At 45.1% G+C, this 15,446-nt stretch overlaps 1 protein-coding gene across 2 annotated transcripts in view; it reads right to left on the minus strand.

Moving 5' to 3' along the window:
* Positions 1–15,446, minus strand: part of LOC120098222 (uncharacterized) — a 702,255-nt gene that overhangs the window by 506,316 nt on the left and 180,493 nt on the right. The window lies entirely within an intron of this gene.

Consider the following 15,446-nt stretch of genomic DNA (forward strand, 5'->3'; position numbering starts at 1 on the left):
TACATATATGTGGGTAAAACATTCATACATATAAAACAAAAATAAACAAATATTTAACAAGGAGTTAACTTAGTTGGACCTGTCAAATCCCTCGGCTAAGAGAGTGTACCCCTCAAGAAGGCTGATTACCTAGAGCCATGCTAAAGAGATTGGTGAGAAAATTATCTCCTTAATGGGATAATGTATTTTTCCAACATTTTTTTTGCAGTACTGCCTTCCCTTCAGCTGGGGTTTTGGATAGGACTCCATGAGCAGAGGAGCCAGTCAGCATGGGGGTGTCACCTCCTACAGGAAGGCTGCTGAGACAGGGCTCAAGACTATTAAGGTAGGGAAGCAGTGTGAGGGGCGAAGGTTAGAGGCTTCCTCTCACCTCTTGGCCAGTCTCAGCCCTGGAGGAGGCTCTCCAGGAAAAGGCTCTGAAGAGTTAAAATAAAAACTTCATAAAAACTGCAAAAGAACAGCAGATAAGGGGACAGGACAGAGCAGGCCTGAGATGTGCCCGACCAAGCCTAAAAGCAAGGTCGAGGGATTGTTCCAGAAACTAACAGCCACCATCTCCTCTGAGTTGGGGGCCATCCGGACGGATGACTCCCTGCTCTACAGATAAAGATAAGACGTTCTCCTATATTGAGAACACCCCAGCCCGCACGTACTGCTTACAGATGAGACCTTGTACCCATTTCCCTTGCTGATAACCACATGAAACCCCCTGGCTTCTCCTATATAAACCCCTGCCTGAAGAGGCTTGGGGCCGATTCCTCTGTCTCCTGTGTGAGATACGTGTCGGTCCGGGATCTCGTTAATAAATGCTACCTCTTGCTGTTACATCAAGACCGGCTACTCGTGATTCCTGGGGGCACCCCACCCCACGATTGGAGCGAGAGACGTGGCTCCCCATTTAGGGGTACGCTCTTTCATATGGGGGCTCGTCCGGGATCGGAATGTGACCCCCCAGAACCCCGAATGCCACTTGGAGGTACGTTAGTGTGAGTGCTGGAAAGCGGCCGCTGTGTGTGTGAGTGTGTGTGTGTGTGTGTGTGTGTGTGTGTGTGTGAATTAAGTCTTGTAGTCTGTGTTTTTCGGTACCAGTTTAAGGTCTTGGTGCACTGTCTGGGCAGAAGAAGGATTCCTGCCCTGTGCACGGGTGGAAGAAGGATTCCCACCCCGTAGAAAGCTAGCTTGAGAGTGCACTGTCTGGGCAGAAGAAGGATTCCTGCCCTGTGCACGGGTGGAAGAAGGTTCCCCACCCCGAATAGGTGCCTGTGAGTAGATGAAGGATTCCTACTCCAAATAGTCTTTTTCTTTCTTTTTTCCTTTTTAGAAAGTGCACAGGGGGACGCCCCAATCGCGCAGGTTCTGGGACTCGTGAGAGACGTTCCGAGAGCCGAACTTTGTCGGGAGGACCCGGCAACTGGCAGTCAAAGAGATCTGATTGTGTTTGAAATCTTGGACTGACAATTGTGTTTGAACTGTTTGCTTTGCTCGTCGAAGAGTTTTACTTGGTCCCCTTAATGCTTAGTGAGTAAGGAACTTAATTTTGTGGACCCTGCTCTAGTGGCGGTGTGTTGGTTGATAGCCAAAGTTAATTTTTAAAACAGTGTTTTATCTGTGCTTGTGCTCGCAGCCCACACAGTAGGGGAAAGGGAAACTAGCTGCGGAGCTGCTGCAGTGAGCATGGAGACTTCCCAAGTCTCACCCAATTTTTCTGGCTCTTCAAGAGCTGTTTAAAAGAAAAAAGCTTAAGGTAAAAAGAAACACTACAGAGCGATTTCTTAGTGAATTGCTATATCTTGGTTCGCTATCTCTGGAAATCTCATGGTAGACAGCTGTGATAAGCTGGGAAAGATTTAAATTTTGCTTGGGAGCAAAGAACCTTAAAGGGACAGGCTACATTAGAAATGCTACAGGAGGAACTATCTGAAAAGGCTGAGAGCGAGGTGGGAGAGGACTCTAAGGAAAACAAGAACAAGAAAGGAATTTCTGACATTTGCTCACAGTAGGAGAGCGCTCATTTAGAGAAGTTCTTTAAGGGAGCCTGCCTTATCTGCTGGCCCTATTCCAAGAGAGGAGTCAGTCTCCAACATTAAATTACTTTTTTCGTTGGTCATCATTAGCATGGAGAATGCCTTTGATCCTATTCCCACAGCAGCCAGTTCCTGCCCCTGTGGTCAAAATGCCCCAGGTTGGGGGACAAAAAGAGCCCCTAAAATAGTTTCAAAGAATCTACAACAAACTGTGAAAAACTTTATTTTGCCAGTCAAGATTTAGAATTCAGGCTTTGGCGGTGGCCAAGGTCAGGATTAATGTTTTCTTTTCCATGGGCCTTTAACCCAGTGAGACAGTTTGGTAAAGGGCTGCTACTGAGGTCCTGATAGCCCCCAGGTGAACTGGTTACAATTCTTTTGTCAGCCACCTGGCATCTAGCATCCAGGTTCTAACCATCTCTCCATCCTTTTGTTATTAGTTGTTACTAGAAGCCTAGTGTCATTTGGAGGCTGGTTCTCTTGAGAGGCAAAGCCACGGAGCTGACACTGAAGAGAGATACTCCTTGAGGGAAAATCTAAATCTAGAGAGATAGTCGATAACAGATCGGGTGCCTCTCTGCTCGCCTTTCTGTTTCATAGACAAAGCTTGTGCTTATTTGTACAATGGCCTTTTTGTCCAAGAAAAGGCCTCCTGGTTTAGCTGTGTGACTAAATGCTGTTTGCCCTCTTCAGTAGACCTCTATTCTCAAGATTCTCTTGTTTTCTCACCATCCCATTTGAGATGCTTGTTAGTAACTATTACAGGTCTTCTTTACCACTGAGGAAAGACGGAATCCTACTGGAGGCCAGAAAGAATGTTCCAGACACGGATGGAAGGCCCTCACTTCTGCCTGTTAACTTAAAGGTAGGGAGTGCCAGGTCTGCTGCCAGGCTCCAAGGGTGGGTCTCTGAGGGGCTAGAAAATGCCCCACCAATTTGGCTAAGATAAAGAAAGGATATAAAGAAAAAAATTACAGAAATTTAAAGGGTTAAGCTAAGTTGCTGAGAGTTAGTGTAAGTTGCAAAAAAAGTAAAGTTAAAGTGTGATTCAGTGGACAGCATCTAATAGCTGTAAAAGAAGATACAGAAGATATGAGAGAGACTGTGGAAGAGAAAGAGAAAAAAAAGGTAAAAAGAACAGGAAGCTAGAGAAGAAAAGAGACAAAAAGAGGAGGTTAAAGAGCTAAAGGGAGATAAAAGACAAGAGAGAAACATATACTGGCCACAGTAGTTAGGGAACCTAGGAAGATAGTACCTGGCAACAGAAGAGAATTCCTGGCTAAAGATCAATGTGCCTAATACAAAGAAAAAGGACACTGGGTCAGGGACTGCCCAAGAAAGAACAAGAGGGGCCACTGGAGAGCTTCTTGGTCCTAGAGTGCTGGCTATGTACAGAGATAGAAGAGAAGACCCAATGCTCTGTGCTCCTATGCCCCCCACCCCAGTGGGCCAATATCCAAAGACCTTGAGTGCAAGGGGCTACTGACAACAAACAATACTTATGGACTGCCTGAAGAACAGTGGACCTTGGCATGGGCTGGGTAACCCACTTGCTCATGGTCATCCCTGACTGCCCCTATCCCTTGCTCCTGAGAAATTTGCTCTCCAAAATGGCTTGCGTGGACTGAAATGGCTGGGTGAGGCCATGTATATGCATATCTACAGACTGTGTATGTGGAGCTTAAGACCTGTCTTAGTGCACCAGTACCTGATGCTGAGAGATGTGTGGCTTAGTCTCTGTTCTGCCTGGAACACATCACTCCTGCCAGCCGGGCACTAACAATTATCACCCAATCCAGGACTTAAACTGTGGTAGAGTGGCTGATGTTTTGCCTTTAAATGAAATGTCCCAGAAGATGGGACCACTGGTCAGCTGCCATGGAGACAATCTGGTCACCTTGCTGCCCAATCCTGACCTGGAGCCACTGCAACCTGAGTGTCAAGCACTGGCAGAAGCCCATGGGTGGAGAAAAGACTTCTGCGACTGGTTGATGGACCCCTGCTGAAAGCCGAGGCTACCTTGTCTACAGATGGGAACAGTTCTCTTCATGAAGGTCAGAGATAGGTGGGTGCTGCCATGGTGGACAACACAATGTCATCTTGGATGGCTGAACCTCAACCCCCCAGCACATCAGTGCCGCAGATGCCTTTGCCATCTCTTGGATGCCCTGGTGAAGCCAGCAACTGTGAGTACTATTCATTGCCCAGGACATCAGGAAGGAAGAGATTCAGTGACATGGGACAGTAACAAAGCAGATAAAGTGGCTCGGGAAATGGCTATACAGGAGCCTATCCTGGTTACAGGCCTACAAGAGACAGCCACTGGGAACTGGGATTGGACTAAGGGATGGCCTCACTTAGAATGTACAACAGAAGAAAAGGCCCAAATTGCTTAAACAACAACAACAACAACAAAAAGACAATGGCACACTTGAGAAAGCTATACTCCTCAGAGAACAAAGAAAAAACTCACTTTGCCAAATACAGAAATGGACTCATTTAAGAGATAAAAAGTTTGTCCAAGTAGTTAAGTGTAAATAATAGACTTTAAGATTTTAGCCAGAGAGACAGTAAAAAGTATAAGGTATGTCAATAAGTAAATACTTAACAAACAAACAGGGCAAAGAGACCTAGAGAGTTTAGTAAAAAGTCGAAGTGAACTTCACTGAGACAAAACCAGAAAAATATGATCACAAGTATCTCCTAGTGCTTGTAGATACTTTTTCAGGAATAGATAGAAGCTTTCCTCACCAAACGAGAGATGGCCTCTACCATCATCAAGAAGATACTGGAAGAAATCTTCCCCAGGTCTGGAATGCCCAAGGTAATCTGGTCAGACAACGGCCCTACTTTCGTTGCCAAGGTAAGCCAGGGTGTGGCCAAGTATTTAGAGGTTGATTAGAAATTACATTATATTTACAGACCTCAAAGTTCAGGACAGGTAGAAAAAAATTAGGACTCTAAAAGAGACCCTGTTCAAATTGACCATGGAGACTGGCGCAGACTGGGTGACACTCCTTCCCTCTTGCTCTCTTCAGAGCAAGAAATACCCATTCCAGACTCAGCTTTACCCCCTTTGAGATCTTATATGGGGCCTCAGCTCCTCTGACTGTATCAGATGATGTTACTGAACCAACATGTCATAGTAATAATGATTTGTATGTCAGGCTAAAAGACCTACAGGTGATACAGAAAGAAATCTGCTCACAGCTGACAGCAGCCTATGCCCCGGGGACCCCTGAGACATTTCATCAGTTCCAGGTCGGAGACTGCAGCTACACTGAGCCCAGACACTCGAGCCTCACTAGATAGGACCGTACCTGGTGCTACTGACCACCCTGACAGCCATCAAGTCTCAGCCCTCACCAACAGCGTACTAGCTGTTGGGGCTGAGAGCTGGGACCTAGAGGGACACTCAGATCTTCAAAAAGCTCCCTAGACTTAAGTGACTGGGAGGTTGCTATAATGCTCACTTGAGTGTGCTTTGGAAACAAGAATTTCATGTTTGCCCTGGGTTCCATTGGGATAGGTGAGGAGATAGGCTTGATTTAACATTACATATGTTAGTACTCCTAACACTCCTTGAGACTGTGCCTCAGGAATCACAATCTGTATAAGTTTAAAAGTTCTGAAAGCTGGTCATGACCTTGGTGTATAGGTTTAGATAGTGTCCAGATTAGAATCCTGATGCTAAAGACTTAATAAGACACAAAAGAGAGTTAAAAATTATTTAAGGCTATCTAGGTGCTACAAGGGCAGCACAAGGACATCTGCTGTTGCCGTACAATACAAGGCTTATAGAGAATTCAGAACTGTTATTGACTCTGACCTCCAAGAATACCTAACCTCCCTCTCAGAGGTAGTCCTTCAAAATAAGAGAAGATAAGACCTGATATTCCTTAAAGAAAGAGGGCTATGTGCTGCTTTGAAGAAAAAATGTTGTTTTTACCTCGATCACTCAGGGACCATTAAAGATTCTATGGCTAAACTTATAGAGAGGCTAGACAAGAGACGACGAGAACGAGAAGCCAATGATAGCTGGTTTCAAAGCTGGTTCAATAGGTCCCCATGGCTTACCACCCTGTTGTCGGCCTTAGCCGGTCCCTTGATTATCCTCCTCCTTTTGCTCACTTTTGGGCCCTACATCATTAATTGCCTTTTAACTTTTGTCAGGGAACGGATTAGTGCTGTACATGTCCTCATGTTAAGACAACAGTATCAGGCTGTACGGGGTGAAGAGCCTCTAGATGCTGAACTCATCATGTAGTTCTAAGATTAAAACTATTCACAAAAAGTAGAGGGGAATGAAGAGTTAAAATAAAAACTTCATTAAAACTGCAGAAGAACAGCAGGTAAGGGGACAGGACAGAGCTGGCCTGAGATGTGCCCGGCCAAGCCTAAAAGCAAGGTCAAGGGATTGTTCCAGAAACTAACAGCCACCATCTCCTCTGAGTCGGGGGCCATCCGGACGGATGACTCCCTGCTCTACAGATAAAGATAAGACGTTCTCCTATATTGAGAACACCCCAGCCCGCACGTACTGCTTGCAGATGAGACCTTGTACCCATTTCCCTTGCTGATAACCACATGAAACCCCCTGGCTTCTCCTATATAAACCCCTGCCTGAAGAGGCTTGGGGCCGATTCCTCTGTCTCCTGTGTGAGATACGTGTCAGTCCGGGATCTCGTTAATAAACGCTACCTCTTGCTGTTACATCAAGACCGGCTACTCGTGATTCCTGGGGGCACCCCACCCCACGATTGGAGCGAGAGACGTGGCTCCCCATTTAGGGGTACGCTCTTTCAGCTCCAAGACTTCACCTAGGTGAGGCAGCTCAATGAAATTGTTAGCTTAGCTTTTGAGAGACTCTCAGTGGGACCTGCGACCCACTAATTTAGTTAGAGTGGCTGTCTGGGGAGTCCATGGGTCCTCCCATCTCCATCTCACCAGTGTTCAGGTCACAAGCACATGCCACCATGCTTGACCTTGTCATATGGGTTCTAAGAAATGAAACTGAGGTCCTCACATGTGTGTGGACTGTAGCCATCCAGAGGCTTAAGGTGGAGCAGAGCTCACTTGAAAGGAGGGCTGGAAATGAAAAGAGTAGGGGGCAAGAGAAACATGAAGCCAAGACAGTGATCTGCTCAAGGCTCAAATTTTAATATTCAGCACAGTGTATGCAAATGGGAAATCACAAAACCCATCCCCAGAACAGTAATGTGGGGGTAGCGGCAGTACAGCAGTAAATCTAAGTTTCCACAGCTTTGCAGTTCCTTAACTCAGGCACAAATCAAGGCTGTAGCTTGTTAACTCCGGCACGTCAAGGTTCACGGCTACAGTCAAGGCAGATGTTTCTGCTCAGACCGATGAGGCTTATCACTCAAAGTCAGCTTCTGCCTTTCGTGGGCGTTTTCACAGTCTCCCTAGCCTGCCAGGCTGAGGGGGCCACAGTGGACTGTACTGACTGAGCTATCCCACAGCCCCACAGTGCACGCTTTCTGAAGGAACTGCTTCTGTCCTGCCATTATCTACATGTCTCTGGTCCAATTCCTTGTTCTAGAACCCAAGAATCTTGAAGTCCCAGCAGGTGCCTTTGACTCTGATCCATGCCTAGAAGGCAGAGCCTAGGCAGGCAGTGGTGTGATCAGCTCAGCTTCCACCTCCAGGGTTTCTCGTGCTTCTGAACCATGGTGGACTTGTCTGGATCCCATATCTGGCAGTGTCCATTAGGTAGCTCCTTTGGGCAAGCAGCTCCTTCCCAGACAGAGGTGGAAACTAGGTCTCTTTTTAGTCACATGACACTGTGTTAACTGCCGGGCATCCTAGCAGAAAGGGGGAGTGTCCCTGATGGCCACATTCTCTGAGGAAGCCTTTCAACTCATCCCAGTGAATGGCAGGGCTGAGGGTGACTTGGGACATTGATTAACAAGGGAAGTGCTATTAGGGCCCACAAGGTAGATCCTAAAACAATACCTTGCCTATCCACACATGTCTGGGGATGTGATCCTTGGATACCAAAACTCTTGGATACTCAAGTCCCTTATACAGCGTAGTGTAAACCACCATACATTTTGCCGTACACTGTAGGCTACCCGCAATACTCAAAACATGAGCGTCAGGCGAAGAAGAGTTGTGAGGTCATATTACTGACACAATCATGACAAGACAAGGCGCTCATATTTGGCACATATGGGCCTATCTTTGGATGACATGCAGGGCCAACCCCGAAGTGAATAACAGAGCAACAATGGGCACTGAGGAGAGATGGGACATAGGGGACTTTGTGGGACTGTGGCAAACTTCCCTCTGTCTAAGCTGCTTTGCTGGACATGCACAGAAAAGTCCTCATCCTCAAGCTATTTCTCTGGAACATGTTTGGTTAAACGAGGGCTTTCTGTGTGCAATGCTTATGGAACTTGATCAAATGCGTGTGTGTGTCTATGTGTGTGTGTGTGCGTGTGATGTGTGTGTATGTATGTGTGTGTATGTGTGTGTATGTGTGTGTGTCTGTGTGCATGTGTGTGTTTGCGTGTGTGCGTGTGTGCATGTGTGTGTTTGCGTGTGTGCGTGTGTGTATGTATGTGTGGATGTGTGTGTATATGTGTGTGTGTCTGTGTATCTGTGTGCATGTGTGTGTGTGCGTATGTATGTGTGTATGTGTATGTATGTGCATGTGTATGTGTGTGTATGTGCATGTGTATGTGTGTGTATGTGCGTGTGTATGTGTATGTATTGTATGTGTATGTGTGTGTATTGTATGTATATGTGTGTGTATGTATGTGTGTATGTGTGTGTATGTGTGTATGTGTGTGTATTTGTGTGTGTATGTGAGTGCGTGTGCGTGTATATGTATGTGTATGTTTGTGTGTATGTGTGTATGTGTGTGTATTTGTGTGTGTATGTGAGTGCGTATGCGTGTGTATGTGTGTGTATGTGTGTGTATATATGTGTGTGTGTATGTGTGTGTATGTGTGTGTGTGTGTGTGTGTGTGTGTGTGTGTTTGCATATAGCAGGCTCAGAGACTGATTGCATGTGTTTGCCTTAGTTGCTTAATTTCTGAGCCAGGATCTCTCACAGATCATGGAGTGCTCTGATTTCACTAGGACTGGGTGACCCGTGAGCCTCAGGGATCTACCTATGTCTACTTCCCTCATACTGGCAAAGTACAGGGACCCTCATGTTTAGTATATATTTCTGAGGATCAGACTCAGGTCTTTGTGATTACATGGTGAGGATTTTACCGACAGCCACATCCCCACCTGAATTCGATTTTGAGGATAGTTTTGTTAAAGGAGTAGAAACTCATGTGAAAAATACAGATACAGTCAGTCAGCAATGACGCTTCGCTAGCTTCTAAAAGACATGTTAAGGTATTCTGGGAGGTCTGGAAGGGACAGAAGAGTGATGTCCCCGGCATTTCAGCAGGCGGAGGAGGAGCCAGTCTTACGGATGAGGGAGGACACAGTCAGAGCTGGCAGATGCGAAGGCTCTGAGACAGATCAGTTTCACGTCTGTGAGGAAGAAGAACAAAGGTGCCCTTTGGCCTCTGTGAGCTATGTCTACTCATTTACTAAGGAAGGAAATAACACATCCTACACAGTTATTATTAGCTTAAAGAAACGGCATATTTTTAGCCCACACTATGATATGTACTACCTTCATTGTTTGCACTGAATACAATATGAAGATCTGTTACTACACTTCTTTGTCTTCTGGAAGCCCACCCCATGTCTACCTCCTCTGCTTGAGGGCAGTTAGTGGAACGTTCTAGGCTGGATGAGAGGGAAGAGGTATAAGACTTTATAAAATGGCTTCCCAGCAACAGAAAGGCACAGGATGGCATTTGAAAACTGAGTTGCTAAATTTCATTTTTTTTATCAGATACTGCGAGAAGCCATGCCAGGTAAATAACACACACACACACACACACACACACACACACACACACACACACACACACACACACACATTATTCTTCATGGTCTAACAGACTCTACTAATGTGAACATACCTTTTGAGCATTCACTGACTCCTTCCGGAAAAATTATGTTTCTATTTCTTGTAGCATTTTGCTATTGGAAGAGTGGAAAATTGTGGGGCTGGAGCCAATCTAGATCAAGAGTGAGGTCCAGATATGTCCAAACCCCCCAAATCTCATCCTGACACTGGCAGGAGTTAGGTCTGTTCTCTCCTTGCTTGGGGTCTGCTTGCACCAGTGCATGCAGCCTGTATAACCTCTCCTTCCAGCACTGTTGAGGTGGTAGTGTATCCTGGTGGTCAAATTACAGGTTTAATTTCCCCTCTGCCCATGAGGACATGTCCAGCAAGCACCTGGAATTCCTTTTCAGGCAAATGAAACATTCCCAGGACCTCTGCATCAGCCAATAATGTACACTCACCCTACCTACTCCCCAAGGTTTACACAGTCTCTGTTACCCCCAATAAAGGAGAACTGTTTCAGTGAAAACCCTCCTAGAGAAGGCTTTTTTCTTCCTGGCACTCGACCCTGTGAGATCCTGTAAACCCACCCGCCTGGATAAGCTTTGTTCTGGCCCTGTGTGCACGGGTCCCTGAATAAGCAGACTCTTATCCAGCAGGGAATTTGACATTGTTGTTGTTGTTGGTAGCTCCTTGACAAAAGCAACTTCAGGAAGCCTTGAAAGGTTTGTTGTGGCTTAAGGTTTAAGAAGGGATACAGCTCATCCTGGTGGGGAAGGCAGGGCCTCAGATGAGCAGGAGGCTGTTACATTGTATCAGAGTCAAGAGCAGCAAGGGATAGATGTACTGGATCGCTAGCTCTTTCCTTTGTATTCAGTCCAGGACCCCAACTCAAGGGACAATGTTGCCACCGCTCAGGTTGATCCTGTGACTCCCAGTCTATGTTAACCGTCATATCTGGCCAGACAAATTCACTGGATAACATGTAGAACCTTTAACTTTAATAGTAGAGCTCCAGAGTTTAAATTTCCCCTGCATCTATTATGGGTTGAAAGTTTGTGTCACCTCCAAATTTATGTTGAAACTGAATCTTCAAATACAGCAATATTATGAAACTTCATACCCAATAAGTAGAGTCCTCTTGGACGCATTAGCCCCTTCTAAGTGCCCGGGAGAAATAGGTGCCTCTCTGTCTTTACTCTTTAAATGCCGGAGAAACCTGAAGCAGTAAAACTGATGCTACGAACGATTTATTAATAAGTTTGCCTAGGAAATATTGCATTACACAAAATAGAATAAAGAAGTTCTGCTTCCAATCTGGCTGGACGATAAGCCATGTGCTAACCTATAGGAATAAAAATCGGGCACCATAGTGGAATTTAGGGTTGCTAAGAAAGTTTCCGCTAATGTTTGTTTCCCAGCGTTGGTCTCCAGTTTGGCTCCATTATCACAACAAAGGGAGGCAGCCCTGAGGTAGGTACATCTGGGCTCATTCCCTGCTACTGACAGGCTGCTCAACATGACCACCATTAAGTCTTAATTAAGTCCTGGTCTGCCCTTAACTCCATTGTGATGTTATCAGGAAAAGCATCATTACGCCTCATGGGAAGATGAACCTGGGTAACTATTAAAAAAGAACAACACTAGTACTTAAGAAATAATTCTGAGTCTGGCAGTGGTGGGCCACACATTTAATCCCAGCGTTTGGGAGGCAGAAGTAGGCAGATCTCTGTGAGTTTGAGGCCAGCCTAGTCTACAGAGTGAGCTACAAAGAGAAACCCTGTCTTGAATAAGGGGAGGAGGAGGAGGAGGAGGAGGAGGAGGAGGAGGAGGAGGAGGAGGAGGAGGAGGAGAGAGAGAGAGAGAGAGAGAGAGAGAGAGAGAGAGAGAGAGAGAGAGTAAGTTTGGCAGAGACTGAAGGAATGACCATTCAGAGCCTGTCCCACCTGGAGATCCAGCCCATATACACACAGCCACCAAACCCAGTCACTATTGCTGATACCAAGAAGTGCATGCTGACAGGAGCCTGATATAGCTGTCTCCTGAGAGGCTCTGCCAGAGTATGACAAATACAGAGGCGAATGCTCACGGTCAACCATTGAATTGAGAACAGGGTCCCCATTGGAGGAGTTAGAGAAAGAATGGAAGAAGCTGAAAGGGCTTGCAACCCCATAAGAACAACAGTACCAACCAACCAGATCTCCTAGGGACTAAACCACCACTCAAAGAGTACACATGGACGGACCCACGGCTCCAGCTGCATACGTATCAAAGGATGGCCTTGTTGGGCACCAATGGGAGGAGAAACCCTTAGTCCTGCCAAGGCTGGACCCTCTAGGGGAGTGTCAGGCCAGGGAGTCGAGAAGGGGTGGGTGGTTAGGTGGGGAACACCCTCATAGAAGAAGGGGGGATGGGATGGGGGTTTAGGGATGGGAAACCGGGAAAGGTGGTAACAATTGAAATGTAAATTTTTAAAAATCCAATAAAAATGACATAGGAAAAAAAGAAAGAAAAAAAAAGGAAAAAAACATAAAACATAGTATTGGCGGCAACGTTTGCTGTGTGAATTTTCCACATTGGACAGACTTGTGTCTCGTTTCTCTGTTTACATTGTTCAAAGTGGAGCTGGGCTGAAGGAGAGTTAAACATGACACTCGGTACCATTTTGGAAGTAAAGACCTTGTTCTTGGAGACACCAAACCTGGCAGTGTGTTGATTGATCTCGGAGTACCCAGTTACCAGAACTGTGACAAATCTCTGTTCCTGTTTAACTAATATTTTTAATACCGGCAGAAACAAAGCTAGGACTGTGGAAGGTAAACCTCAAGGCAGCCCTCCTACGTCCTGTGAAGATGAATCCCAAGGTAGACCTTCCAGCTATCCTCTGCCTCTGGCTTCCTTGGCTGCTACAGGAAGTCTTCCTTCAGATTCCGTGCTGTTCTTCCAGGAGGCAATCTTTCCCTCCTCAGCTCTTCTGTGGTTTCTCTAGGCTGCATGAAGGTGCGAGTGTGGGGGTGTGAACCTAACCGTGTGTACTTCTCTGTTCTGATTTCTCTGAGAATCGGACTTTCTCAGCTGACTTCTCCCTGTCCAGGACAGCACTCCAGCTTCCTGTTTCTACCTCAGTGAGCTGGTGCCTCTTCGTCTCCTGGTTCTTTTTCTGACTCTGTAGAAATGCCCACCTGGCGTTTGCATCTTCCCCTTTAATCTCTCTCTCTCTCTCTCTCTCTCTCTCTCTCACACACACACACACACACACACACACACACACACACACACACACACACGCACACACACACATCGGAAAGGATCCTATCTGTCTTCTCTTGGCTGGAGTCATTATTTCTGAAAGAATATAGAGTAGTATAAAGAAAATCACAGGCGAGTCCCTGTGTGACATGATTTCTGGACTGCTTTGTAACCTACTGGAGACAAGCCTATTGGTATAGGCTCATCGGGCATGAGTGTTTCCATGTTAGGTGAAGTGTTCCTCAGGGCAGAGTTACTCATGGCAATGAAACGGGATACAAGCTTCCTTCTGTTCATGTCTCCTCAGAGCAAACTTGTTTCTGTAATTTAGAGAGTTTTTTTTTCTCTTCTTTTTTTTTTTTTGTTACCTATCCTGGATTATTTTGTGTTTTCATGTGAAGCTGAAGATTTTTTTTCAATTTCTCTAAAGAGTTATCTTGGAATTTTGATGAGGATTATGTTGACTTTATGAATTGCTTTCGATAGGATAGTTATTTTCACTGTATTAAGCCTACAAATCCATGGGTATGGGGGATCTTTCTATTTTCTGATATCATCTTCAATTCCTTTCTTCAATGTCTTAAGGTTTTTATTATCTGAGTCTTTCATTTGCTTGGTTAGAAGTTACCCAAAATATTTAATGTTTTCTGAGGCTTTGTGAAAAGTATTATTTCTTTGATTTCTTTCGCAGTCCGTTTGTTACTTATATATGTGCAGGCTACTGATTTTTCTCCGTTGATTTTGGGTCCAACCGCTTTGCTTAAAGTGTTTATCAGCTGGAGGGGTTTTGCTGGTGGAGTTTTGGGGGCCATGTAAGTATACTATCATATTATCTGCAAATAAAGACACGTTGACATCTTCCTTCCCTGTTTGTATCCCTTCGATCTGCTTCAGTTGTCTTATTGCTCTAAATGCCTGCTAGGATTCTGCTGTGAATCCATGTGGCTACGGAGGACTTTTCTATTTTGTTTTGTTATTAGCTGGAAGTTTTTTATTATTACTTCAACCTTCTCATTCGTTATGGCTCTGTTGAGGTGGTTGACTTCTTGGATTAATTTTGGTGGTCTGGGTGAACGTAGAAACCCATCCATCTCTCTTTGGTTTTCCACACTAACAAAGTACAGGTTTTTTTCACGATAGTCCCTTACTCTGAATTTCTTTGATGTCCGTGTAGTGTTTCCACGCTCGTTTCTGACTCTGTTCATTTGGGTCCTGGCTTTCTTTGTTTCAGTTATTTGGGCCAAGGGTCTGTCCATGTGTTTTTCTTCTCAAGGTGCCAGCTCTTAGATTTGTTGATTTTTGTATTATTCTCTTTGTTTCTATTTCTCTGATTTCTGCTCTGCCTTTTGTTATTTCTTGCCATCAATTGAGTTTGGATTTGGCTTGTTCTTGTTTTTCTAACTTTTTGATTTGAATCATTGAGTTGCTTGTTTCTTCTGGTTTTTCAATGGAGGCATGTAGGTAGAACTATAAATCTCCCTCACAGGACTGCTCCTGCCCCAAAGCTTTTGTCGTGTGTTTTCATTTTCATTTAGTTCCAAGGGATTTCTTATTTCTCTCTTGATTTTGTTTTTGACCCACATCATTAAATACTGAACGGTTTAATCTCCGTGAGTTTGTGTATTTCCTAGAGCTTTGTCTGCTCTGGTTTTAAGTTTTAGTGCACTGTTCTCAGATAGGATGCAATTTGTGATTTCAGTCTTTTTGAATTTGTCCCGGGTTTTGGTCGATTTTAGAAAAGCTTCCATGTACTGCTGAGTGTCCCTTAAATAATCCCACTGTAATGATCATGCAGAATTATGATACAGGCATCTATTTTCATGCTGATGTGCCTGTACATGTATCGATGCACACATGCACACACATGTATTTGTATTTTCTTTCTCAATAATGCAGCTGCACATTTTTTTTTCTGTTAGACTTTTTTTTCCAGTGGCAAGTGATTGATACTGGTCAGGAAAACAAAAAGAGAACTTCCTTCTATCTCCCTAGTGGCTAGCTGCAGCTAGCTGCCAAGAATTGAGCACATCTTGGCTGTTTCAATTTTTAGTCTCCTTCCTTTTCCATCAAACACGAGTTCATATAAATAAAAACCACGTTGTAAGGTAGGGATGGGAAAGAGTTGTGATGGCTAATCATTATGCTCAAGTTCACTGTATGAGGCATCACTGCAGGGCCGCACCTTTGTGTGTGTCCGAGATGATCCTGCTGGGTTACCTTAATTGATGTGGGAA

This window comes from Rattus norvegicus, chromosome 18 (assembly GCF_036323735.1).
Source record: "Rattus norvegicus strain BN/NHsdMcwi chromosome 18, GRCr8, whole genome shotgun sequence".
Classification (NCBI taxonomy): Eukaryota; Metazoa; Chordata; class Mammalia; order Rodentia; family Muridae; genus Rattus; species Rattus norvegicus.